The sequence below is a fragment of the Erythrolamprus reginae genome, chromosome 1, assembly GCF_031021105.1.
Source record: "Erythrolamprus reginae isolate rEryReg1 chromosome 1, rEryReg1.hap1, whole genome shotgun sequence".
Classification (NCBI taxonomy): Eukaryota; Metazoa; Chordata; class Lepidosauria; order Squamata; family Dipsadidae; genus Erythrolamprus; species Erythrolamprus reginae.
In genome coordinates this window covers 101,140,963-101,166,739 of record NC_091950.1, presented here as the reverse complement: position 1 = coordinate 101,166,739, position 25,777 = coordinate 101,140,963, and the positions used below count along the sequence as shown (strand labels likewise).

General features: G+C 37.2%; 1 long non-coding RNA gene across 1 annotated transcript in view; it reads left to right on the top strand.

Moving 5' to 3' along the window:
* Positions 1 to 10,078: 10,078 nt before the first annotated feature.
* LOC139157783 (uncharacterized) overlaps positions 10,079 to 25,777 on the top strand; it is a 32,585-nt gene continuing 16,886 nt past the window's right edge. The window contains exons 1-2 of the long non-coding RNA XR_011557566.1: positions 10,079 to 10,123; positions 15,145 to 15,199. This is a non-coding gene — a long non-coding RNA (uncharacterized lncRNA). The remainder of the gene's footprint in view (positions 10,124 to 15,144; positions 15,200 to 25,777) is intronic.

Genomic DNA, 25,777 nt, shown 5'->3' with positions numbered 1-25,777 from the left:
ATTGGAGTTGGGTGACAGATAAATCCCATAAATAAATGTTACTACAGCCAATCTAAATAGAAGTACAGTAGTTTTAGTGTTCTGTGGAATTTATTTCTTGGGCTGATCTGCCCTTAATGCTGATAGATGTTCAATTGCAGCTCTTTTCTCGTAGACACAGTGGAGAATTAATTTTGACTTTAAAAATATATTTCAGCTTCAAAATTTCTTTAACTTTAGTAGTAGACTCAATTTTTTTCCTAATTATAACATTTTAGGCCTTTTAAGGTAGCCAAGACATCTTGTTTATATAATAATTTTCTTTTTAAAAAATCCTTGCCAGTATAATATGTTATATGGAAAGAAAATGTACACTAATTGTTGAAAATCTTGGAAAAAAATCATTTGAAAATATTTGATTTAAAGTGACTATTTTAGACTGTGCTTGAACTTTCCAATTGAATGTCTCAGCATATGTTTCTAAAGTAGAGATTTTTCGTAAAGTTAAATATTCATAAGACTCAATATTAAAAGCTAATATACATCCCAATAAAATCAAAACATGTCTAGATTAATTTAAGCTAGCAGCTGAAATACTTCTTTTGCTATCTGGTGACCCCGATAATTGCCAGGATCTTAACAGATCCAAATAAAATTAGCAGAGATACTAATAACTTTCCAATGAAGTCTATGGAGATTAATATTAAATTCCCATCCTGCATAAATATAAATGATTAATTATAATTTTGAAGGCTAGTAAATGAAAACTCCCCCCCCCCCAAAGTTTATCTCATGACCTGTTTTGCTCACACTCTCTCTCTATTTTTATATATGGCTAGCTAGTTAAAACACAAACATACACATACATACTATATATTTACACATCAGTGGTGGGCTGCTCCCACCCACCCAGCTAGCTTCTTAGAACTGGTAGCGCCAGTGGTGGGAAGCTCCACCCACCCACTTGGAATTCTTCTCTGCCTGCACAAGTGCACATACTAACCAGTAGTAAAGGGTTTTAGAAACCCCTACTGGTACACATACCCATGGAGAGAGAAAGACAGGGAGAGACAGGGAGAAAGACAGAGAGAGACAGGGAGAGGGAGGGAGGGAAAGAGAGAGAGAAGGAGAGGGAGAGAGAGAGAGAGAGTAGAGGAGACTCTTTGAAATTAGCCCCAGGATACCATTTAATTATGTATGTCAATATTAACTATACAGTATTTATTTTACTATAATTAATGGTTTAGTGCCATTGATATTGTAGTAATATGTAATTCACCCAATCAACCAAGGGGTTTTTTTTCATTGTAAAGATTTAGGTATTCTGTAAAAAATATAAAACTTTCATTGTCCTGCAGATTTTGAAGCAAGTTTCTATACATAACAATATTATGCAATTTTTTTAACATTCCACTTTAACAAACTATTAAACTTTAATTAAAATAAATCTAAAAAGTATACACCACATTGATAACTTCTTTTTATATCAAAATTATAACTAAATCAATCATTATAACTGATATACTTTAGTGGATATAAAATGTAGTTTAAAAAGGAATAAAATTATAAGCAAAACAAACATAAAATATAAATGAAGACAATTATTTTAAAAGAAACCTATTCACTACCTAGTTACCTCCTTCCAAATTAATTTCTCTAGACAAGCAATGCCTTAATTAATACTCAAATTGGAATGAAAACGGAAAGGAAAAATCTAAATAAAGTATATAAAAAGAAAACAATAATGAAAGTAATTCTATAAATATATATGCAATACCGGCTTGAAAATTGTTATCTATTGTGTCACATTATCTGAACATATTTTCTAAAACTAAATGTTTTCTAATCTTCTATAAGAAAATAAGGGTAAAATAAAATTTAAAAATCCATGATGCCTTAATCTATAACTAACAATGAGAAGCAAAATATATAATAATAAAAATACTCTAATTTGTCTTTAGATTGTACAATGAGTACACCTTTAACAATCTATAGAAGAAATTTCAACAAGAAAAAAAATCAAGGAAACAGTCCATTAAAAAGAGAAGAAGGCAAAGAAGTAACAGGCAACAGAGAAAAAGGAGAGCTACTTAACACATTCTTTGCATCAGTCTTCACACAAAAAGAAAGTGCAGATCAATTAATCCAGTAATACAAATGCAAAAAAACAGAGTCTACAGAGAGGGGCGGCATACAAATCAAATAAATAAATAAATAAATAAATAAATAAATAAATAAATAAATAAATAAATAAATAAATAAATAAATAAATAAATAAATAAATAAATAAATAAATAGTCAAAACGAAATTCAGCGTAAGGAAAAATACAGTAAGAAACCACCTGTCTGAGCTTAACAAATAAAAATCTCCAGGACTGGATGGACTATACCCCAGAGTCCTAAAGAAATTAGCAGATGTAATTTCAGAAGCAGTGCACCACATCTTCCAAAAATGCTGGAACATAGGAGAACTACCTGAAAACTGAAAACAAGCTGACATGGTCCCTATCTACAAAAAAGGCAAAAAGAAGAGACCCAGGTAGCTACAGACCAATCAGCTTAACATCAATCCTGGGAAAATACTGGAAAAAATAATTAATAAACAGATCTGTCACCACTTAGAAACAAACAAGGGTTTGCTAAGAACAAATCATGCCAAACCAATCTCATTTCATTCTTCAACACTGTGACAAAATAAATAGACCAGAGAAACTCAGGGGACATAGTATGCTTGGTCTTCAGCAAAGCATATGACAAAGTGGACCACAACCTACTTCTCCACAAACTAAAAAAAGTAGGATAGACAGCTACACAACAAAATGGATTAGCAACTGGCTGACCATCCCTACCCAGCGAGTAGTCCTCAATGGGTCCAAGTCCACATAGAGAGAAGTAAGCAGTGGGGTGCCACAAGGTTCCAGCCTAAATCCAGTTACTCTTTGATATCTTCATTAATGACCTAGATGAGGGAATAGAAGGGGAACTAACCAAATTTGCAGCAATAACCAATACCACAGAGGACAGGCTCAGGATCCAGATGGATCTTGACAGTCTTGTACACTGAGCCCAAACAAATCGTGCAGAGAAAGGTTGAATCCTACACATAAGTAAGAGAAACCAAAGTCATACTTATAAATTGGGTGAAACCACACTCAATAGCAGTGACTGCAAGAGGGATTTTGGACTCTTAGTGTCCAACCAACTAAATATGAGACAGCAATGTGCAGTGGCAGCCAAAGAGGTCAACACAATCCTGAGTTGCATTAACAGAGGGATACAATCTAGGATTAAGGAGGTACTAATACCACTTTATAAAGCCTTAATTAGACCACACCTAGAATACTGCATCCAGTTTTGGTCACCACACTACAAAAAAGTCATTGAAACTCTAGAGAAAGTTCAGAAGAGAGCAACCAGGGCACCGGAAACTAAAACATACGAAGAGAGGTTGCAGGAACTGGGCATGGCTAGTGTAGCAAAGAGAAGGACCAGGGCAGACATGATAATAGTGTTCAAATAACTGAGGGGCTGCCACAAAGAGGAGGGGGTCAAACTGTTTTCCAAAGCTCCAGAAGGCCATCCATATAATGGATGAAGCTGACCAGAGAAATTCAACCTGGAAATAAGGAGGAATTTTCTGATGGTGAGAGTGATCAACCAGTGGAACAGTTTGCCTGCGGAGGTTGTGAGCACTTGAAACTTTCAAGGGGAGATTGGACTGCCATTTGTCTGAAATGGTATAGGGACTCTTGCCTGAGTAATGGGTTGGACCAGATGACCTATAAGATTCCTTCCAACTCTAATAAAATGAATGAATAAATAAATAAATAAATAAATATTCATAATAATATGATATTACTAATATTGCTAGTAGTGTAAAAGGAAGTGAATATTTTATCAAAATTGCAAAGTATTAGAATATAAATGTGTATACTGTATTGGAATTTTAATATATTGGAAGCTACTAGAACAGCAGTAGGCAAATTAGATTAGATTAGATTAGATTGTATGAGATTGGATTGGACTGGATTAAATGTGTTTTGATTTGATTATGTGCCATCATGTTGGCCTAAATTCTTAATGACCACATAGACAGATTTTCTGCAAGATATTCTCTCTCTCAGCCCAGATAATTTCCAAGACTGTTATTTTGGGTAAATCATGACAAGATAGATGTGTTGGATATATCCTCTGCCTTAAACTGTAAAAATAATAAAATTTGGAGACAAATAAATAAATAATGTTCATGTTAACTCTTAGCAACCATATAAGTAGATAAATTTTGTCAGTCTCTGTCCCTAAAATGGCCCTTCGGTTCTTATAATGGTCCATTATCATCACTTTAACTGAGTCTACCCAATTTGCTACTGGTTGTTGTCTTTCCTTCCACCTCTCTCAGCAGTTGATGCTTCTCCAGAGAGCTATGTAACTCTACAATATGTCTAAAACAGGATAAATAGGGCTGGGTATTTTTGACTCAAATGAGAAGTCAATGACCAAGTTGTTTGACTTTGCAGATCCTTTGCATTTTTGGCTATTAGAACAATGTTATCAGCATAACAGGGTGACCAGAACTTGGGAGCACATTATAGATGCTCTCAAAAATTGTCATTGCAAAGCTTGCCTAGCTGCCACATGAGCTATGGACAAAATAACCCACTTACCAAAAGTCAAACTGTTGATACTATTCTCCGTCGTTCTCTTCAGCTATGTGCTACTGCTTCTGCATATTTATTCTTTTCAAATTCCTTCCCAAACAAAGCACTGGATTTCCTGTCTTTATGTATTAGGACTTTCTATGAGATATTCTTGAGGTCAATTAACTTTTCTGTAAATCAAAATGATGCCAAATGGCAGTTGGCTTTTCAACTGTTTACTATATTTCTTCTAGATTTTTATCTATGTGAACAATAAGGGCATAGTGTAGAGGTTCAATGATGTGCTGCAGGGAAATAATAATAATAAAAAAGTCTCGATGGTAGCTACAACCACCTAATTGAATCCCCAATTTGCAGGCTTTTATGAAAACAGTCCTATGAAAATCAATCAGACAAGGGGAAAATTCTAAAAGCTCTTTTGCTTTCTAACTTGCCAGCTTCCTAATTATTCTTTTAAATACTTTTAAATATTTTAAGAAGCAAAGAAAGGTGAAACAGGAATCCTGGTAGATCCCAAAGGAAGCATCTGTAGCATATTAGAGCTCTAGAGAACATTTTACCATCCTTTAGAGTCATGGATTGTTTCAGAAACAATTAGCTTACTTATTTATTCCTTATTATGGTTACAAGTGATCAGGCATATAAATAGCAGTTTTAGTAACGTGATGGCTGCTTTATAAAACCAAGTGAAGTTGCGATGATTTAGGAGAAAACATTTGGGATAGTAACAACATTCAGGCCTTGTGGCAAAAAAAGGGGGAGATGTGGTGTGCTTTATTATTAATATCTTCAAGTGACATGTTGAGAATCGTGATATTTTGATGAGTATAAATAATTCTGTTCACATTTTCTTTAGAAACTACACCCAATTTGCATTATAAAAAGCAAGAAAATAATTAAAAGCTGTATCAAATTAACAACATATTCAGAATATCTCTTTTTAACCCCCCTCTGTTAATTTGTTAACGACCTAGTGAAAATTGATGCAAATTTTATAAAATTATATTTTTAAAGCCGTTATTAACATTAATCTGTAACCACTACACTATAACCATTAATCTATAACCACTGCTACCGCCACTACATGTACATGCAGGTTCGGGTTTCTGACATGCGGACATGAACGTCCCAGCAAGATTTTGCTTCTGTGAATGCGCGGGAAGCAAAATCTCACAAAGGGATGTGTGCAACTGCGAGATTTCAGTGATTTTTTTTTTGCTTCCATTCATGCACAGAAGCAAAAAATCGCTGAAATATCACAACCTGCACATGCGCAGAAGCAAAATCTCACTGGGATGTGCATGCACACACTCCTGATACTGGGTGGGTGACCCTGATTATTTATTTATTTATTTATTTATTTATTTTTATTGATTGATTTTGTCCAATACACAATGAGAGTTTTAGTGGGTATACACATAGTAAAATACATGATGAAGGTTATAGAGGAGATACTCATAGTAAAATATATCTAAGAAAGAATAGAAAAGAAGATATAGTAATAGAACATATCAATGAAAGAATAGAAGAAGAGATATAGGAATAGAAGAAAGGTATATGAGATATAGGAGAGCAATAGAACAGGGGACGGAATGCACTCTAGTGCACTTGTACTCGCCCCTTACTGACCTCTTAGGAATCTGGATAGGTCAACTGTGGATAATCCAAGGGTAAAGTTTTGGGGGTTTGGGGATAACACTATGGAGTCCGGTAATGAGTTCCATGCTTTGACAACTTGGTTATTGAAGTCAAATTTTTTACAGTCAAGTTTGGAGCGGTTAATATTAAGTTTAAATGTGTTGTGTGCTCTTGTGTTGTTGTGGTTGAAGCTGAAGTAGTCGCCGACAGGCAGGGCATTGCAGCATATGATCTTGTGGGCAATACTTAGATTATGCTTAAGGCGTCTTAGTTCTAAGCTTTTTAGACCCAGGATTTAAAGTCTAGTCTCGTAGGGTATTCTGTTTCGAGTGGAGGAGTGAAGGGCTCTTCTGGTGAAGTATCTTTGGACATTTTCAAGGGTGTTAATGTCTGAGATGCGATATGGGTTCCAAACAGATGAGCTGTATTCAAGGATGGGTCTGGCAAAAGTTTTGTAAGCTCTGGCAAGTAGTGAGAGATTGCCAGAGCAGAAGCTCTGGAAGGCTAAGCAGTATTTGGGTGGAAATTCTAGAATAAATCTTGCCTTATAGGAGTTCTTATATTTATAACCAGAAGGAGGAAATAATCTGCCCTGTTATTGGTGTGTTATGGTACTATATGTTGCCCAGATCTGCTGTTTATGAGATGGGAAGCTATAAAACTAAATAAATAAATGATTTCCAAGATTCAATATTCCATTGGAAAGAGCCTCCTAGGTCAGAGGTGTCAAATTCAAGGCCCAAGGGCCGGATTCAGCTGTGGGGCTGCCCTGGAAACAGTGAAGGACTGGCTTGCAGTGCCTCTTCCAATGAAAATAGAGCTCAGGAGGGCTGTTTTCACTGGCAGAGTGTTGCAGGAGGCAGACACCGCTGAAAACGGTGCTCGGGAGCCTGTTTTGTCTAGCAGAGTGCTTGAGCCACCACAGGTGCCCCTGATATGACTGATGTTGACCTGGTCACACCCACCATGGCTATGCCCACTCTGGCCTCCTGAGGTCAAATACAATCCTCAATGAAATTGAGTTTGACCCCCCCCCCCCCCGCCATAGGTGAATAAAAATTCCAAATCCAGGCTAAGCATTTGGATGATTATGAAACTAAATTCAATAGCTGTTATATAAAAAGAAAGCTCAACCACCACCCAGTCTCAAATCAGGGATATCTAGGCTTTAGCATTTGCAAAAGGAGGAGAGAAGTACAAATCTCCTTTCTTTAATTTTCTTGTAATGACTCACTGGAGCTACTGTTAAGGATACACAGGAGATACAGAGGGATTGAAAAATGGTGGATGCTGTTTGAAAACACATATGGACACTAATGAGTACAATTCTTTTCTGTCATTTGGCTCCTTAATTGGAGTATACTGGACCAGTTGTAATGTAGTGCCTTATATACTGTGAAAAAAATACTTTTCAATATTTCCTGACTGTGTCAGCGGCACATTTTTAAGCATAACAACTTTTAATTTATTTGCAACATGTTAACAATATGTCTGTCACAAATATTAATTTGTTCTGCCTTTAGTATGGTTAACATTATACTGTTTACATTGATAATTATCTTCTTCCCCAACTGCTGCCTCCCAGATGAAAGATGAAAACTGTGATGTTCTACTGTTAGTCCACAATACCTTAATACCTTGTATTATGACTGAACCACTCGGTTCAGTCCTGCCTTCCCAACTGACTTTAGGACAAGAAACAACGTGGGTGGGAAGATATGTAATACGAGTCTTTCTATACCAAGAAGACAAGATAAAAGAGCATGAGTCACAACTGACAGCTGTCAATTCTGAATTCTATATTTGAAAGTGCCAGGTTAAAGCATAATGGGGAACTAATGATTGGCATTCAGTACGTTTTTCCTGTTGCTTCTTCTTGAAAGTTTTGTGCAAATTTTATCAAAAAGAAAATAATTGACTTATATATTAATATAGCACTTACAGTATATGGGGAAAGGACACCCCATTCCCACCTCCAAGACAGAAACTTTCAATCATTGGCTCCAGAAATGGAATTCCCTAAATAACTATTCCCATGGCAACTACTTAGGAAAAGAGATGAATTTGCTGCATTAAGTCAATGATTTATTTTTTTTGCCAATTGTGTATATTCAATAGTATGGTTCCATATTAGTGACAAACAGTGCTTTAGGTAATGTTACCTCTTTCAAAATATAGCTGATCTTATTACTGATTAGCTGCACCTGTAATATCACAGGCGTGTATTGCCTTTTGTTAAGCTCAGAGAATATTGTATTAGTCTTCTGGTATTGCTTGCTATAATTTATCTTAGAAATAGTCTACATTACAGAACAGGAATCACAATGAAATGGCCCCCTGTGTGATAATTTAACAAGCAGCAGTGAAGAGGAAGGACAGGTTATAAAAAACAGTCCACGACAGTGCTACAGTCCAAAGCTGATTTTCAAAAGGAAAATATAGTTCCAATTCTTCAAAATCTGTTGTATGTTTCTTTTAATTTCCTGCAGTTAGAATAATACAATCAAGCTGAGTTGCAATCAAAGAACCATTTTGGTGTCTATGTATTGCATGTGTGTGAGAAAGAAAGATAAATAATAATAATATTTAAAATGCATTAGGAAAAAGAAAATAACCACAATTGAAATTTCAGGAAAATGTTTATATCCTTTGACAATGTCACTTTATACTTCTTTATTTTCTTCATGAAAACCAAATGCTAAAACAAATGAATAGTAAATTTATTTATTTACTTATTCGATTTTTATGCCACCCTTCTCCTTAGACTCAGGGCAGCTTACAACATGTTAGCAATAGCACTTTTTAACAGAGCCAGCATATTGCCCCCACAATCCGGCTCCTCATTTTACCCACCTTGGAAGGATGGAAGGCTGAGTCAACCTTGAGCCGGTGATGAGATTTGAACCGCTGACTTACAGAAAATGTCAAGAAAAATGCAAAAATCGTCATCAAACTTTACTTCCATTTAAATACACAATGGGATCTTCAGTACAGCCAGAAAAGATCTAGTCATTCTACTATCCAGCTGAACCTGGTTGCTATAAATCAGAAATGGAAATTAAAAGTGGATAAGCTTTCTGCAGGTTCTGAACTTTCCCAAGCATTGTAAAATGTCAATAAGTGCATGTATTATTCATAGTGCATTTCTTACTCGATGTTCTGTATTTCTAAGGAAGGAGGAGTGATTAACCATTAGAAAGTTTATTTCACCCATTTCTAGTATTAATGTCTTATGACTGAATCTTTATCTTTTCCCCTTCACTATTGATTATCACTGAACATGATTTCCAAGGCATTTGGCCAGGAGACTACTGAAAAAAAATGAGTTTCAAAAAGTGATGGCTAGATCTTTCTGAATAGCACAATTCTGAATCTGTATCTCTCTCTGTATGTGCACTCAGACACACTTTTATGTTAGCCCTGAGTCTTGGCCACTGTCATTTTCTAGTACAGTGTTCCCTCGATGTTCGTGGGTCCAAACTTCGCGGAACGTCTATAACACGGTTTTTCAAAAATATTAATTAAAAAATACTTCACGTTTTTTTCCCCTATACCACGATTTTTCCCGCCCGATAACGTCATATGTCATTGCCAAACTTTCGTCTGCCTTTAAAAACATTTTTTAAAATAAACTTTAATAAATAGACATGATGAGTAATAATCTAAATGGTTGATAAGGGAATGGGAAATTGTAATTTAGGGGTTTAAAGTGTTAAGGGAAGTCTTGGGATACTGTTCATAGCCAAAAATAGTGTATTTACTTCTGCATCTCTACTTCGCAGAAATTCGACTTTCGCAGGCGGTCTTGGAACGCATCCCCCGCGAAAAGCAAGGGAACACTGTATACAGTAAGCAATTCAGATTTCTTAGTCAGCTTGGAACTAATTACATCTGATTTTTGTTTATCCACACAAATGAAAGACTATTACTCTAACCTTGTTTGAAAAGGGGTTTGTTCATACTCATGAGTAAAGTGGCTTATCAATGCTAAGGCTGGGTCAGAGCAGCAATATGCTGACTCTGTGAACCACCTAAGAGAGAGATATAAAGCACAGTGAAGTGGTATGTACATTTGAATGCTATTGGTATTGGTATTGCTATCTTATTGCTTCTGCTGCTGCTAAGGCATGCTTTGCATGACTCCTGGAAAAGTTTTGGGCTGGCTTGTCACTGCAAAAGAAAAAAGAAAAGAAAAGGAGGGTTTAAAATCAGCCCCCCTGAGCCAGTGTGTGACAAAATGCCCCTTTGCAAAGAGTACAGGGCAGGGCTGGGGCTGCCACTTAGAAAAAGGGGTTGGTCTGCTTTTAGCTCCTCCCCCTTTTGTTTTCATAGCACAAAACAAGCCTTATCTAACACAGCTGTCTGGCCAGCAGCAGCAACAAGAAGACAGTGACGGTTTTCTGGGGCAGCCAAGAAGAAGGAAAGCTGGATGGGTTCCTCCCAGTTCAGACTGTTTTTCTAGAACCAATAGTGGGAATCCACCCCGCACCCCCGCTTGCTGAACTGGGAGCAATGGCCAATTGGTCATGCCCCCAAACCAGTGTTCTTGGCACTGCCATAGAAGGCTTTTTGCTTCTGCACATGCACAGAAGCTGAGTTTTCAGCACGGTGCATGTGTGCATGCCCAAAGTGTGTGCGTACCTATGTGGCATGGGAGGAAGCTAACTGGCAGTGAGATAAGTTAGGACCCACCCCTAGAGAAGGTAAGCAGGTAGAAAATTTGCAGGGCACAGGGTTGTAACCACAGGTACACCAAAAACATGAATCCCAGTGACTGTTTAGGTCCCACAGAGTTGGTCTTCTCTGGGTTTCATCAGCTAGACAATGTCGTCTGGCGTGGTCCAGGGGAAGAGCCTTCTCTGTGGCGGCCCCGGACCTCTGGAATCAGCTCCCTCCAGAGATTCGCACTGCCCCCACTCTCCTCGACTTTTGCAAGAGCCTCAAAACTCATTTATGTTGCCAGGCATGGAACAATGAGATCATAAGACCCATTTAGTTTATTTTCAGAGTCCCAAATCTTTAAAAAAAAATCTTACTCTGGGTTGATATAATAAGATCAGCTTTCAAAGAAAGAGATAGGGAGGGGGTATGTTTTTATGGTATAGTGGCTTCTACAGAGGAGACTGTTCTGCCGGCGTGTGCCAACCGCCCTTAATTACAGGGTAATTAGTCCAAGCAGACCCACACACACACATACACACGATTGAATGCAAAATAAATGTTCTTTATCGACAGAAGAGAAGAAAAAACTCCCTTTTAAACTTCAAAGGGATTTCTTGTACAAACAAGGCACAGTTGAAATGCAATCCAATTTCTAACCCAGTAAGTGGAAAATTGAGTCCACTAATGTTCTCCAAACAGTGATAAACACTCACAATGAAGTATAATCCAGAGTCCAGGAATTCCACACACAGTCTTGAATACAAACAGGAAACAACAAATCACGGTCTTGACAAAACTACGATCAGATATTCTTCTACAACGACCAAGCCAGCATGTTGCTCTTTTATCAGCAGCTCTAATTACTAGTGCCTCATCCAAACACAGGTGGCCTCTCTTATCTCTTGTAATATTTCTTAAGTTGTTCTCTCATATGCATAACTCTACGCATGCGTGGGTCTGTCATACATTCCTGATCTGAATCCAGTGAAGATAAAGATGATTGATCTCCTCCTGGGCTGTCAGCCAAGCCCCCCCTCTTCCATGTCACCGCCACTTTCTTCGCTGGCAGACTCTGTCGGGAGCAAAACAGGCCTGTGGCATGTGGATGTTTCCCCCACATCCACCTCCACATTCCTTGGGGCAGGAGCTGGGCCAGAGCTAACCACAACAGAGACAGGATAATTTTTCCAGGAAAGATGGAAGGGAAGGTGAAATCAGAGGAGGGAGCAGGAAGGAAGGAAGGAAGGAAGGAAGGAAAGAAGGAAGGAAGGAAGGATCATGAGGGGGGAAGGAAGGATGGTAAAATCAGAGGAGGGAGGATGGAAGGGAGGAAGGGAAAAGGTTGTGAAGAGGGGTCATGTGACTGGGTGGGAGTTGGCCATGCCCACCCAGGTTTTATGGCTCCCAGTATTTGGTTTTCTGTGAAAAGGGGCTCCAAATGGCTCTTTGAGTGTTTAAGATTGCTGAACTTAGCCAGTATGGATATATTGAAGGATATATTAAATAGAATGATATTCAACTAGCATGCACTTTTACTGTATGCATAATGTAGAACAAAAAGAAAATCATCCACTTTTTCTTTACTTGAAAAAAGTTATTATTTTTCTTTTACCTTGCCATTCATCTTGAATTCAATTAAGCTAGTCCTTGGCAGATCTGACTGCTGTGTGAGTCATATTTAATGACAATTTTACATTCACTTTTTAATGAATCTATTCCAACAATGAAATGCATACAGTGATACTTTTTTTTAAAAAAAAAAGAGACTTGGCCTGCCTATTTTCAGAGAAACAATAGAGAAAATAATTCCACGTCATTAAATGTCAGTTCCACATTATATTTCAAAATAAAACACATGCAGGGAGAGAGCTTTTGAATGCTAAATTTTATCTTGAGAAGCAAAGTTCAATTTTTCAATAAATTAATTAATGTTATTCTATTTTATATAAGGAATAATAATTATACATTTAATATGAAAACAAGAAAAACGCATGCCAGTACCTTCATTTGAAAAGAACCTTAAACTAAACTGAAATAAATACCTATAAATCTTGTTTTGATTTTTGGTTTAATTTGCTTCATTTTATTACATTTACAACCTTTATTTTATTTTAAATAGATGTTTATCCTTTCTAAATACATCACTTTAGTATTAAATGGATTTAATATATTTAACTCTATTGCAACAGTAAAAAAGCTGACTTCAACTTAGCTGGAGATTTCATTATAAGAATTCAGCACTACCATATTAGATTAAATATGAAATCTGATTTGACCTGAAGATGCACACATAAACAGTGCACAAGTATATATACACATAAAACAACAACAACAAACATATACATGGAGGAGGGGAGAGAGAGAGAAAGAGGAAGATAGAGGGGGGAGGGAGGGAGGGAGGGAGGAGAAAGAGAGGGAGATCAATTTAATTTTTTATTTAATTTTCTATTAACTGAAATACCAAAAATAACTGAAGATTTATTTGGGATGACTCGTTCCATTAAATCACCTTTGAACTGAGTCTTTATAAGGTTAATCTCAGTACCAAAGCTTTACGTGGTCTATTGAAAGCGTCATGGAGTCTCCCTGTATTAATTTTCTCCAATGCAGAATTATGATACAGAAGAATTATTAGTGCTGGGCTTTTCTTAATGATTTTTTTTACTCTGATAAGTCAAAGTGTTTGCTGCAGATCAAATAAAGGTGAGAATTGATTTTTATATCATTGTCAATGGAAGTTGTCTTAAATATTTACTTTAATAATGTAGGGCCTAGCTACAATTGCCTTTTTAAATCCATATTTTTTTGCTTGTACAGTATTTTGTCTTGCAAAAATCAGTATCTAGTGTTGACATCATCACTTTGAAGATGGAACAGAGTGATCAAAACAAAGTTCAGCAATTCCAGATATGAAGATGAGACAGAGGCACATATACCTGAAAGTCTTTAAGTTGGAAGTTTCAAGTTGGAATTTTTATTTTAGACTCTGATACATTGAATGAACATATGCACCAAGGATTGACTTGAATTGTTGAGAGTCTCATGCAATTTAGAACTTGTGATTCATTCAATTAAGATGCATTAGTCTCTCTACTGTGGAAATTCAAACTCATCACACCATGGTCTGGCATGTGTTTTACAATTTCACAGGTAGGATTAAATGTTTGCTCCACAATTTGCCTTTCTACTTTTTTACTTTTTACTTTTTTGCACCATGGATTTAATATATTTAACTCTGAGTTAAATGTATTAACTCAGAGTAACATGAGAACAGGACTCAAGGAAATCCATGCCAACATTTAAATAAATATAATCATTTCAAGAAATATTGAAGTATATTGATGTTATTGGATTACAAACAAATGTGACAAGGAACCAAAGCAAAAATTGGAATGTATTACATTACTGCAAGACATAATAATAAGTACTAACATGACTAGTTTTAAAATGGCTTTAATTAATTTGGAGAGAATAGAATAGAATTTCATTGACCAAGTCTGACTGGACACAAGGAATTTGTCTTGATGCATATGCTCTCAGTGTACATAAAAGAAAAAATAAGGTACAAATAAGCAATCAAATTATATTATATAATTATATAATCTGGATAGGAAAGGTCTGTTGCAAGTTATTAGTTGTCTCTACCTGCTATGTCATATGCAGGAAACAATGTTTCATCTAAGTCTTCTGTTTCTGCTTATGGACAGCTTAGGGCCCCCTAGGACTGTGATGGGTCCCTATAATCCTGGCCTTTTGCAAAGAGGTCAAAACTCAGCTGAGCAGCATGTGAGGCTGGCTGGTTCATAAGAACTGCCTCCACTTGCATTGATCTCCTTTGTATTTACCTCTTTGTATTGCTAAATGTTAATCTTGTAATTTTATTTGCCTTTTTGACACTATATTTTATAATATTTTAAAATATATATATTAAATGATTTTTAATATTAATTGAATATGTTGTTATACATAAACTAGACTTTGGCTTAACTTAGCAGAACTATTTGTATCTTCTTATTTTCTTAACTTTCCATTTTGGGGAAAATATTTTTTTTCTTTCTACCTTTAATTAAGATCCATAGAAACAGGTTGGATCAATGGAATTGCACTTACTTTCTAAACTTTAAGCCTCCCTCCCTCCCTCCCTCCCTTCCTTATCCAATTATAGATTTTATTGTGGAAAGATGAATGCTATTTGACTTTGTTTCAGATAGTACTCAACCATAGAGGCACTTGGACAACTTTCTGTACTTGTTTCCAAAGAGGTATGTTCTGATCATTGAATTATGCCATTATGAAGTTATTGGTGAATGTCCTTGGCTGTGTCCTTGAATGGAAATAATATATGAAAATACATAATACACACACACACACACACAGAAACACACACACACACCGGGATAGATATGAATCCATCACCCAATTCAATTGTGTTCAGTTTATGGCAATTTCCTGGATAGGTCTGCAGTTTTCTTGACAATGTTTGTCATAAGTGGTTTGCTATTATCGCTTTTCTAGAGGTGAGAGAAAGTGACTAACCTAAAATCATCCAGCTAGGTTGGTTACTAAGGAGATATTAGAATCCATACTCTGTCTATTTCTAGCCTGATGCCTTAACCCACTGCACCAAATACAAAACAATATTAATACAATATTCTTAAATACAATACAAATATGAATTAAGGCAAATACATATGCAGGATCAAATCTGGGTTGGTCATCAGGACCGGAGGTTTAGTCTTCTGAGTTTTCAGATTTGTGGTGGAGCCTATCTTTGGGGAATGGGCATTAATATTCTGGTGAGAGAGAAGTTCCCTGAGGATGGGTTCTAGCATGAGTCTGAAAACTCAGAAAACTAAATCTCTGGCACTGGTGACCGACCTAGACACTCTGCAACAATACAAATGTTCTACATATTATTTCATGAAATAACCTTAAAACATTATCCCTTACATGCTAATTATTACCTAAAGGTCTGGCAGCTGCAATGCTTACAGAATGCATGCAGAATATGTTCCAAGTTGATCATAGCTCTCTTAATTTGGAACACGAATGCCATGTTTATGAAAATGTTCATAAATGAAACATTAGGAGATCATCTATTCTTTACAGTACAGTATTAAGGATTTGCAGGATGCATAAATTCCATGGTGGAAAACTAACATTACCCACTTTTCCTGGAATTAGAAAGCCGACATTATCCAACCTGTTCAAGATCCATGAAATTCTCTCACTGAGATATGTGAGTTGAAATGTATATTTTACTGGTGGAAATAAAATAGTTGTAATAAACATTAGAATGTTTAAACAATGTAGTTTTATCTTGTAAATTTGCTCTACTGTTATTTTTAAAAGAAAATATGATAATTGCCACATTGTGAAAAGAAAAGAGTAAATGCTAGTATGTTACCTTTTTGAAGATACCCCTTAATCCAATGAAAGGAATATTAGAAACCCTTTCTAGAATTGAGACTTTGGAAAGAATGCAAATAAGAGCATCCATGATGATTAGGGGACTGGAGGTTAAAACATATGATGAACAGTTGCAGGAACAGGGAATGGCTAATCTAGTGAAGAGAAGGACCAGGGGTGACATGATGGCAATCTTTCTTTCTTTCTTTCTTTCTTTCTTTCTTTCTTTCTTTTTTTCTTTCTTTCTTTCTTTCCTTCTTTCTTTCTTTCCTTCCTTCCTTCCTTCTTTCTTTATCTATTTATCTATCTATCTATCTATCTATCTATCTATCTATCTATCTATCTATCTATCTATCTATTTATTGGATTTGTTTGCCGCCCCTCTCCGTAGACTCGGGGCGGCTAACAACAATGATAAAAACAGCATGTGACAATCCAATAATAAAACAACTAAAAACCCTTATTATAAAACCAAACATACACACAAACATACCATGCATAACTTGTAATGGCCTAGGGGGAAGGAATATCTCAACTCCCCCATGTCTGGCGGTATAAATGAGTCTTGAGTAGTTTACGAAAGACAGGGAGGGTGGGGGCAATTCTAATCTCCGTGGGGAGTTGGTTCCAGAGGGCCGGGGCCGCCACAGAGAAGGCTCTTCCCCTGGGGCCCGCCAAATGACATTGTTTAGTTGATGGGACCCAGAAAGGGCCAACTCTGTGGGACCTTATCGGTCGCTGGGATTTGTGTGGTAGCAGGCAGTTCCGGAGGTAATCTGGTCCCATGCCATGTAGGGCTTTAAAGGTCATGACCAACACTTTGGATTGTGACCGGAAACTGATCGGCAGCCAATGCAAGCCACGGAGTGTTGAGGAAAAGTGGGCGAATCTTGGAAGCCCCATGATGGCTCTCGCGGCTGCGTTCTGCACGATCTTCCAATATTTGAGGGGCTATCATAGAGAGGAGGGGGTCAAACTATTTTCCAAAGCACCTGAAGGCCAGACAAGGAATAACGGATGGAAACTGAACAAGAAGAGATTCAATCTGGAAATAAGGAGAAATTTTCTGACAGTGAGAGCAGTCAAACAATGGAACAGCTTTCAGAAATTGTCGGAGCTTCATCACTAGAAGTTTTCAAGAAGAGACTAGACTGCCATCTGTCAAAAATGGTGTATGGTCTGCTTGGGCGGTGGGGGGGTGGGGTTGAACTAGATGACCTACAAAGTCCCTTCCAACTCTGTTAATCTGAAAATCTGTTAAACCTTGTTGTTATGTCATTTTATGTTAAAACAAATCTAAATTGGTTATTTTAAATGACCCTGGTGGAAAAAAGTTTTTTTTCCCACTGTTATATGTAGTTCTCAATTTAGCAACCATTTGAATGATGCTGAAAAAAGTGACTTATGACCAATCCTCATATTTGTGTATCCCTAAACTCATGTGATCAAAATTTGGGCATCTGGCAACTAGCATGTATTGCAGTATTCTGGAAACCTGTGATTAGTATTTGCATCCTTCTTAGATGGTTTCCAACAAGCAGTATAAATGGTGGTAAATGGATTTGTTTAAAAGCATGTGATATATTTAATGACCATAATAATAAAGGCTGTAAAATCAGATGTGATTCACTTAACAATTTTCTCAATTGGCGACAGAAGTTCTGATTCTAATTGTGATCATAAATCATTTAATTATAAGTATGATTAATGCAAATAGTATTTTTATCAAAAGAACACACACACACACATATGCATGTAATATACATATATGCACACAAATATAAATTATCCATACATAAATGGTCCTTGTTAGGATCATTTAAATGTAGATAGGAGCCATGATAGCACAGTGGTTAGAAAGCAGTATTGCTGGCTAACTCTAGCCAAAGCCAGAAGTTCAATTCTGACTGGTTCAAGGTTGACTCGAAGTCAGTAAAATGAACACTCAGATTGTTGGGAGAAATATTCTGACTCTGTGAGTAAGAGATATGCTAACTTAGAGAGTGCTGTAAAGCACTCTGAAGTGCTATATAAGTCTAACTGCAATTGCTATCATTATATTGTGAAAATATAGCACTAATCTACAACATTGAAGCAGTGGCCTAATGTTCTATCATGTAGGATCTGTTTTAAGGTGTAAGGGGTTGGGCATAATATCATATAGTTTAAACTATTCATGATTATATTATTACATGTGAAACTGACCTTGACAAATATTTTTAAACTCTTTAAACTATTTTAAACTCTGGTTGGTGGCCAATGTATAAATCATGTGCTGTCTGATATGTTTATGACATCTGGTTTTAGCTGACCTGGCTTCTTATGCTGATATTGTTGTGGAACATCCCCATGGGACAAAACATTTTGGCTGAAGAGACACATCATAGTAAATGTGTGAGATAATTCATTTGTGTGGTCAAATTTCCTGGCCCTAGGATAGACATGATAGCAAAGAAATCAATTGAATGTTTAACCTGGCATAACAAAAGTGAAACCTCAGATAGAAGAATGAACTATACAGAAAACCCATGGCAAATGGGAAAAGAGTGAGAATGCTGTCTTTGTGGTGCATCACCCAAGAACTATGCAGAAAGTTGACTGGTAAGATCAATAAGGTGAGACATAACACACACATTTGTCAATAATTCAGCCAATTCCCTTCCTATCTCTCCATGAGAAAATGATAGGGGAGGAAGAGGGAGAAAGGGGTGGGGGGAATTGATAGTTTAGTAATAGAGTGTTATTAACAAAAAGCCTGAGATAGAAGCTGGGAGAAACTGACATTTCCATACATAGATGTTTCTACTTGCTGCAACAGTTGTAAAAGAATAAGTAAAAGAATAATAGAAGTATCTACTGTTTCTGTTTCTGGGATGGAATTGCCCTGCTTAATGATAAAAGCACAACCAGCTTTCAAAGATAACACAATCACCATGTGGTAGTGCTATACAAATCATATTGCACTTGCCTTTCAGCAATTGTACTCAATCCTAATTTATTTATTGGCTCAATTCAAGATTCTGGCAATTATTGATAATGCATAAGATGTCTTAAGGCCCACCTTCTTGCTTAGAAGGCTACATATAGTGTACATTCCTTAAAGGTTTCACTCTAGATTTTCACTATAAGATATATGAGGAAAAACAAAAGTATGCATGCCATTGTAAAGTAAATTATAAATCAAGGGTATTAAACTCATATGTATAAGGACTTTCCCCCCCCTTTGCTAAAACCAGGTGTAGCCAGTGCAAGATACATACCCCCCCCCCCCCCTTGGGCTGAGAGTTTGACAGCCCTGTTTTAAATGAGCATTAATTTTTTCTAACATAGAAAGTTTGAAGAAGAGTTCAGGTTTTTCCAAGTTCCTGACAATTGATCCACGTGCAGTCAAATATTACAATTTCCAGAACAAAGACAAATTGGGGAAAAACCAAGAATCCATGCCATTTTGCACATTTTCTAATAATTGACAAGAATTCTAAGAACATCTTCAAAGTGTACATTTTATATTACTCTGCCAGGGGCCTAGAATTTGACAGAAAGCACTTTGGGTCTTTTTCAATCAATGTCTGGGTTCTGTTTAATTGCCGGTAATCTGGGCTGCAGTATAGCACTGCTGTTGGTAAGCATAATGCCATTGATGCTGCTGTATAACCGCCACCAACATTCCTCCCTTTAGTTCTCTGTACAGAATAATTTTTTTTCTCTACTACCTGCACAGTTTTATCCACTGCCATCATCTGCTATGTATCCCTAAAAAACTGGACTCAGGAATGTATCTTAGTGGTCAATTAGAACTGCACAAAAGGACTAGAATCAGTGATGGTGAACCTTTTTCTCCTCAGGTGCCAAAAGAGCATATGCGCACAGTATCGCGCATGCGTGAGTGCCCACACCCATAATTCAATGCCTGGGGAAGGTGAAAATAATTCCCCCCATCCACTGGAGGCCCTCTGGAGGCTGGAAATGGCCTGTTTCCAAACTTCTGGTGGGCCCAGTAGCTTTCTGTTTCACCCTCCCCAGGCTCCAAAGGCTTTCCTGGAGCTGGGGCAGGGCAAAAATACCCTCCTCCATCCCCATGGAGGCTCTCTAGAAGCCAGAAATTCCCTCCCAGAGCCCCTGTGTGGCCAGCACACACATGTATGTTGGAGATGAGCTATGGCAACAGCTCGTGTGCCAGCTGATATGGCTCTGCGTGCCATCTGGACTAGATCATTCATTCAGAAGAACCACTAATCATTTACCTCCATGGCCCTTTCCATTTGAGTGCAAAGCTGAAATAGTTTCCCATTAGGCTCCATCAACTCCAAAGGTATCTGGAAAGGTATCGTTGAGCGTAGAAAGAAAGAAAAGGGGTAAATCCTAAGTATTGATTGTGGTTCAGCTCTCATGACTCCATTATAGTTTACTGTTTGTGTGCTTGCTTTTTCTTGTTTCATTTCTTTTAAGATTATTTAGTTTGGGTTGTGATAGATTGGTGTGTAAGGGAGAAGCATAGGGGAAAACTTAGAGATGATGAATAGAAAGTGGCAGTCACACCTGGCCCATTCCCATGGCAGAACTATGATTGGTGGACTTTCCCCCCAGTGGTTGGCAATGTGCAGAAGATGGAAAGCAATAGACTCGGAAAAATCAATGCACCACTTTGCCTGTCATGTGCTGCACAACAACATCATTCAACAGTGAGTCAGAACAGATGCACTATAGGCTGGATGGCCATCAGTAATGGGGGAAGCACATTTCACGCCAGGATAATTTCTTCCAAGTCAAAAGTTGGTGGATGGCACACAATTTCACACATCAGACAGGGAGAAACCTTCTGTTGTGAAGCTACTACTGCTGTGAAGCTTCCTTCTATTGTGAAGCTATTACTACTACTACAACATGTTTGTTCTTTGGCAACAAAAGGTTGCTTTTACTCCTTCTGCACTGTCTTCTCTGCAGATATTTTCTTTCTGTCTATTCTCTGTAACCTCCTCAGCCTGTATTTCCTTTTCAAACAACTGTCTTCAGTCTACTCAGTCTGACCTCAGTGGCAAGAAATAAGAAACTTTCTATGCACTTCAATTGCCTTATGAACATAGTGGAAATAGAGGGAGCATCCTTTAGTACTTTTTACATTTCAAATTCACATTTTACTCCATTCAACCCGATTTTGTTCTACAGATGTTGGTCAAAAGACAGAATGCTAAAAACAAAACAAAAGAAAACACCTGGATGTGCTAAAAGGTGAGGAATATATGGTCACCATCAAAAGATAGAGAAGATGAAAGATATCTGGCTTTGACATTTTTATAAGAATGTTCATCGTGGATTTGAACCATAGGGATTAAACAGTTTAATGGCTTGATGCTGGAATATACTGTAGGAAGTTGATAAAGTTATTAACGTTAGACTTAACTGAAAAAATTACTAGCAATCCTAGTCATCATGATCAAAAGATAAGTGATCTCATAAAATACCTGTATTTCAGGTAGGAGACATAGTTTCTTGAAGCTGGACTTCATTCTTATATTATTCAAGTCACTTTCATTTCAATTGAACTGTACCTCCTATAAGAGTTTGAGAGTACTCTATTTTTGCAATAGCATAACATGGCTGCTTCTGGACTTCAGCACATATATTAAAGTAATACAAATATTCTACCCTGAATATCTCCACTCCTGGTTTCAATCATACCGTTATCGTCACTCCAAAGCAGTTGTATATGTCCCCTTTACATATAGAACTATACTCAAAGAAGCTTCTACAGCAACTAGATCATATCATATGCTTGACACACCTAGATTTTTTTATAGTAAATATGCAGTTTGTTTAAGATGTCGAGGAATTGTTGACATGTGAGTGATTTCCTTTGAGTTGTAGATTGAAATAAAGTCTGAAATAACTAGAAAACAACTGTAGAAAAGTAAAGTTAATCTTAAATAGAATTTATTCAAGTACAATGGGGCAAAACACCACTCTTTTTTGTTTTTTGTTTTTGTCAACAATCTGAACATGAAATTGTGAATCATTTTTCAGTCTCAAATGAAATATGATTACTCCTGTTCAGGTGCAAAAGTCACACATTAAAATATAATTAAATTAATTTGGGATTCTTGCACAAACGTAAAAATATAAAAAAGAATGGAATCAAGTTTATTATTTGGGTAAATATCTATCTTAAAATAGTCTTTTTAGAAAAAAAATATAGTCCGTCTTTCCTTTCTTCTTTATATCCATCCATCCATCCATCCAAATATACAGTACATCCAAATATTGAAAAACTTCAGAAATCTCTCTTCTATTCCATTTTACATATACAAGTCACTCCCTCAGGCTTTTCCTGTGGAAACTAATATACACAGTAAGCATTCATTGTCTTTGTCCAACTTGTCTCTTATGGTTGCCCTGGAGATAAAAATGAAGGAGGATTCACTTTGTAAACCAACTTGAAGCTCCTGGTGAATAGATAGAATATTAATGTAGTAAAAGTATCTAAAGCAAACATATTCTGAGCAGCTGGATTTCATGTATAAGCTGGATATAATGGCTTTCCCCAAACTCAACCAGTACCTTTAGTTAGCAGTACAGTTGGGAGTAAAAATAAAGGAATATGCCTTTAGGACTCCTGAGAAATACAGTGTTGTTGAAGTTCAACATGAACTAGCCTGTCCCACTATTCCTGAACTCATAAGCAGACATGAGCTTATTTTCTCATGGCTTTCATACTTTGCAGACAATTTTGAGTGAGCTTCTCTCTGTATTCGTTAATAGTGGCAGTTTGAATCCATTCACTTCAGGACTGTGAAAAGAGCGACTGGCCAAACATTACCTAGCTGGTTTCCACACTGCAGAGAACACTAGAGTCTGGGTCCCCAAACTCTGAGTCTTGCACTTGAATCATTATACTACCTGTCAAGCTGCCAGTAAGAATGTAAGACAAATAAAACTCAGAGTCCTTTTTGTATGCACCCATTGTTGATGGGTGCATAGTCAGCCAAACACATAGACTGGATTTGGCTTATTAAATCCAAAGGACCTGGGATAAGCAGATATTGTTGTTTAATTATGATAAAGGTATTGTCACAAGATGTAAGTTGTTTCAGTGCTTCATTGTCATGCTGTTGTTTGCCAGCCTGTCATCTCCTTTGGAACAATTGTGTATGTTTACTGTGTATCTGTATGTGTAAAATACTCTGTATCTTTCGAAGTATAAGACACACTCTTTTCCTCCCTAAAAGAGGCTCCTAATTTGGATGTATGGATACTCTGAATGTAGCTTTTTTTCAGCCCTAATTAGCTGCTAACCATCTTCCCAGCTCTTACCTTGCAGGCTCTTTCATTTTTTCTCTCTGCAAAGAATGTTTTCCAAGCCCTAAGTTTTTCCAGGGTTTTTTAATTGCTCTAACTTGCTCCGAATAAGTTTCTTTCCAACGCTAACCAAGTGCTAACAATGTTCCCTGCTCTTACCTGCTTGCAAGCTCTTTCATTGTTACTCTATGCAAAGAATGTTTTCTAAACCCTTTCTTTGTAGGGTTCCCCCCCCCACTGCTTTACTTGCTCTGAATGTTTCTTTCCAACTCTAACTAGGTGCTAACAATGTTCTCAGCTCTTACTGGCTTGCAAGCTCTTTCATTGTTACTCTATGCGAAGAATGTTTTCCAAGCCCTAAATCTCAGCCGGTTTTTTTTCATTGCTCTATTGGCTCTGAATGTTTCTTTCCAGGTGCTAATGATGTTCCCAGCTCTTACTGGCTTGCAAACTTTTTCATTTTTACTCTCTTTGAATGAAGTTTTTTTTAAAGTCCAAACCAGGGGATAAAATAATGTGATGAAGCTGACCAGACTAAGGACGCTAGCCAGATGAATACCTGGTAAGCAGATTCTAATATAGCATAGGCCTGGATATGTGCAGAACCAGGTCACTCCAACAATCTTTACCTGTCTTATAAATTTATGTGGCAAGCAGGAGTACACGCCCATGTGTGCAGATCAACTTGTGATCGAGCTGTGTCTGCATGTGCATACACCCCAGCCCACTGCTTGTGCAACCTGGTTACCACCTCTCCCCCACCAGCCAGGCCACTAAAGCACAAAGGTTGAGGATCACTGTTTTAGGAGAGATAGGTAGTGTTCCTTCTTTGTGCCTTTGGAATACAGTAGCATCTTCTCAAATTCCATAAAACCTTAATCAGCCTCAGAAGGACCTTTATTATCCTGGACTACTTACAGGCTTCGGTCTAAGACAGTTTGTGGCTACAATATATTTAATTTTGTTTTTCTTTCCCAGCAGAAGTGTGTTTTATTGTTATGATGTTTTAACTCAGCTTTAAGTCTTTGTACGCCAGCCTAGGTTGCTGGTGAGTGGGTTTCCTTAGAAACAGATTGATTGATTCAACATATAAATAATATTCTAATCTAATTCAAGGTTGTCTTACCAGCTAGAAGCAGCTCTCAAAGATTACAGCTGGATTCTGTCTTTTGCATGGAAATTCCAGAAGGTTAAGATATGAATGCATTCAAGCAGATGAATTTGAAAATGTTTATATTCAGTGCGTATCTGAGCTATAACCCTATAAAAGGTTGAAATGTTTACCAAACATTCAATTCCTATTCAATTTGCCTAACCAGTATCACTGTTTGGAAATAATGAAAGAAATGTCACCTGTTGTATTAGAAACACAGTATTTTGCCATTCTAAGTACAAAAACCATAAAGGAAAGTAATACCTTAAGCCGCTCCGAGTCTACGGAGAGGGACGGCATACAAATCTAATAAATTATTAAATTATTATTATTAATATCTCTGTGCAGTACATTACAAAGAGTTTCATTGTAGCAGGGGTAGGTTCCTCCCAGTTTGGACCAGATCGCCCCAACCCAGGGGTGGGCTACTGCCCGGATGGGGAGGAGGGAATGTAGTGGGGTAGCAAAAATGGAGCTCCACCCCAGAACACCCAATTTGCACTGAAAGATGTTGAAAGAAAATGCAGGGCGTCCTGCATAAGCCACGCCCACAGTGTGGTAGTAAATGTTTTGGTAGCCCTTCACTGTCTGAACCATTAGCAACCTGCTGGTGACATAAAGATGGCATTACGGATCCAATTCTGTCTGTGCCAGTCCGTGCGCAACTTCATCTTTCTTTTGGAATTTTCGGTGAAGTTTTTGATGTTTGGATGGCTTCTCTACATCCTCTGTTTTGAAAAAAATGACCTCTTGCCAGCCCCCGGGTGAATATTGACCTTTATTATTTTGCCCAAAGCATAGCTGAGCTGATCCTCAGCTGTGTTTCATGCTGAAACTACCTCCTGTGCATGTGTGGAAGGGAATTCGTCTTAGGGGATGTGCGCAAAACATCACAATGTTAACCATTGGTGAAGGTAAGTGGAACCCATCCCTGCACTATAGGTGAAATATGACTCACTTCTGCTGCTTCATAACAACAAAATGA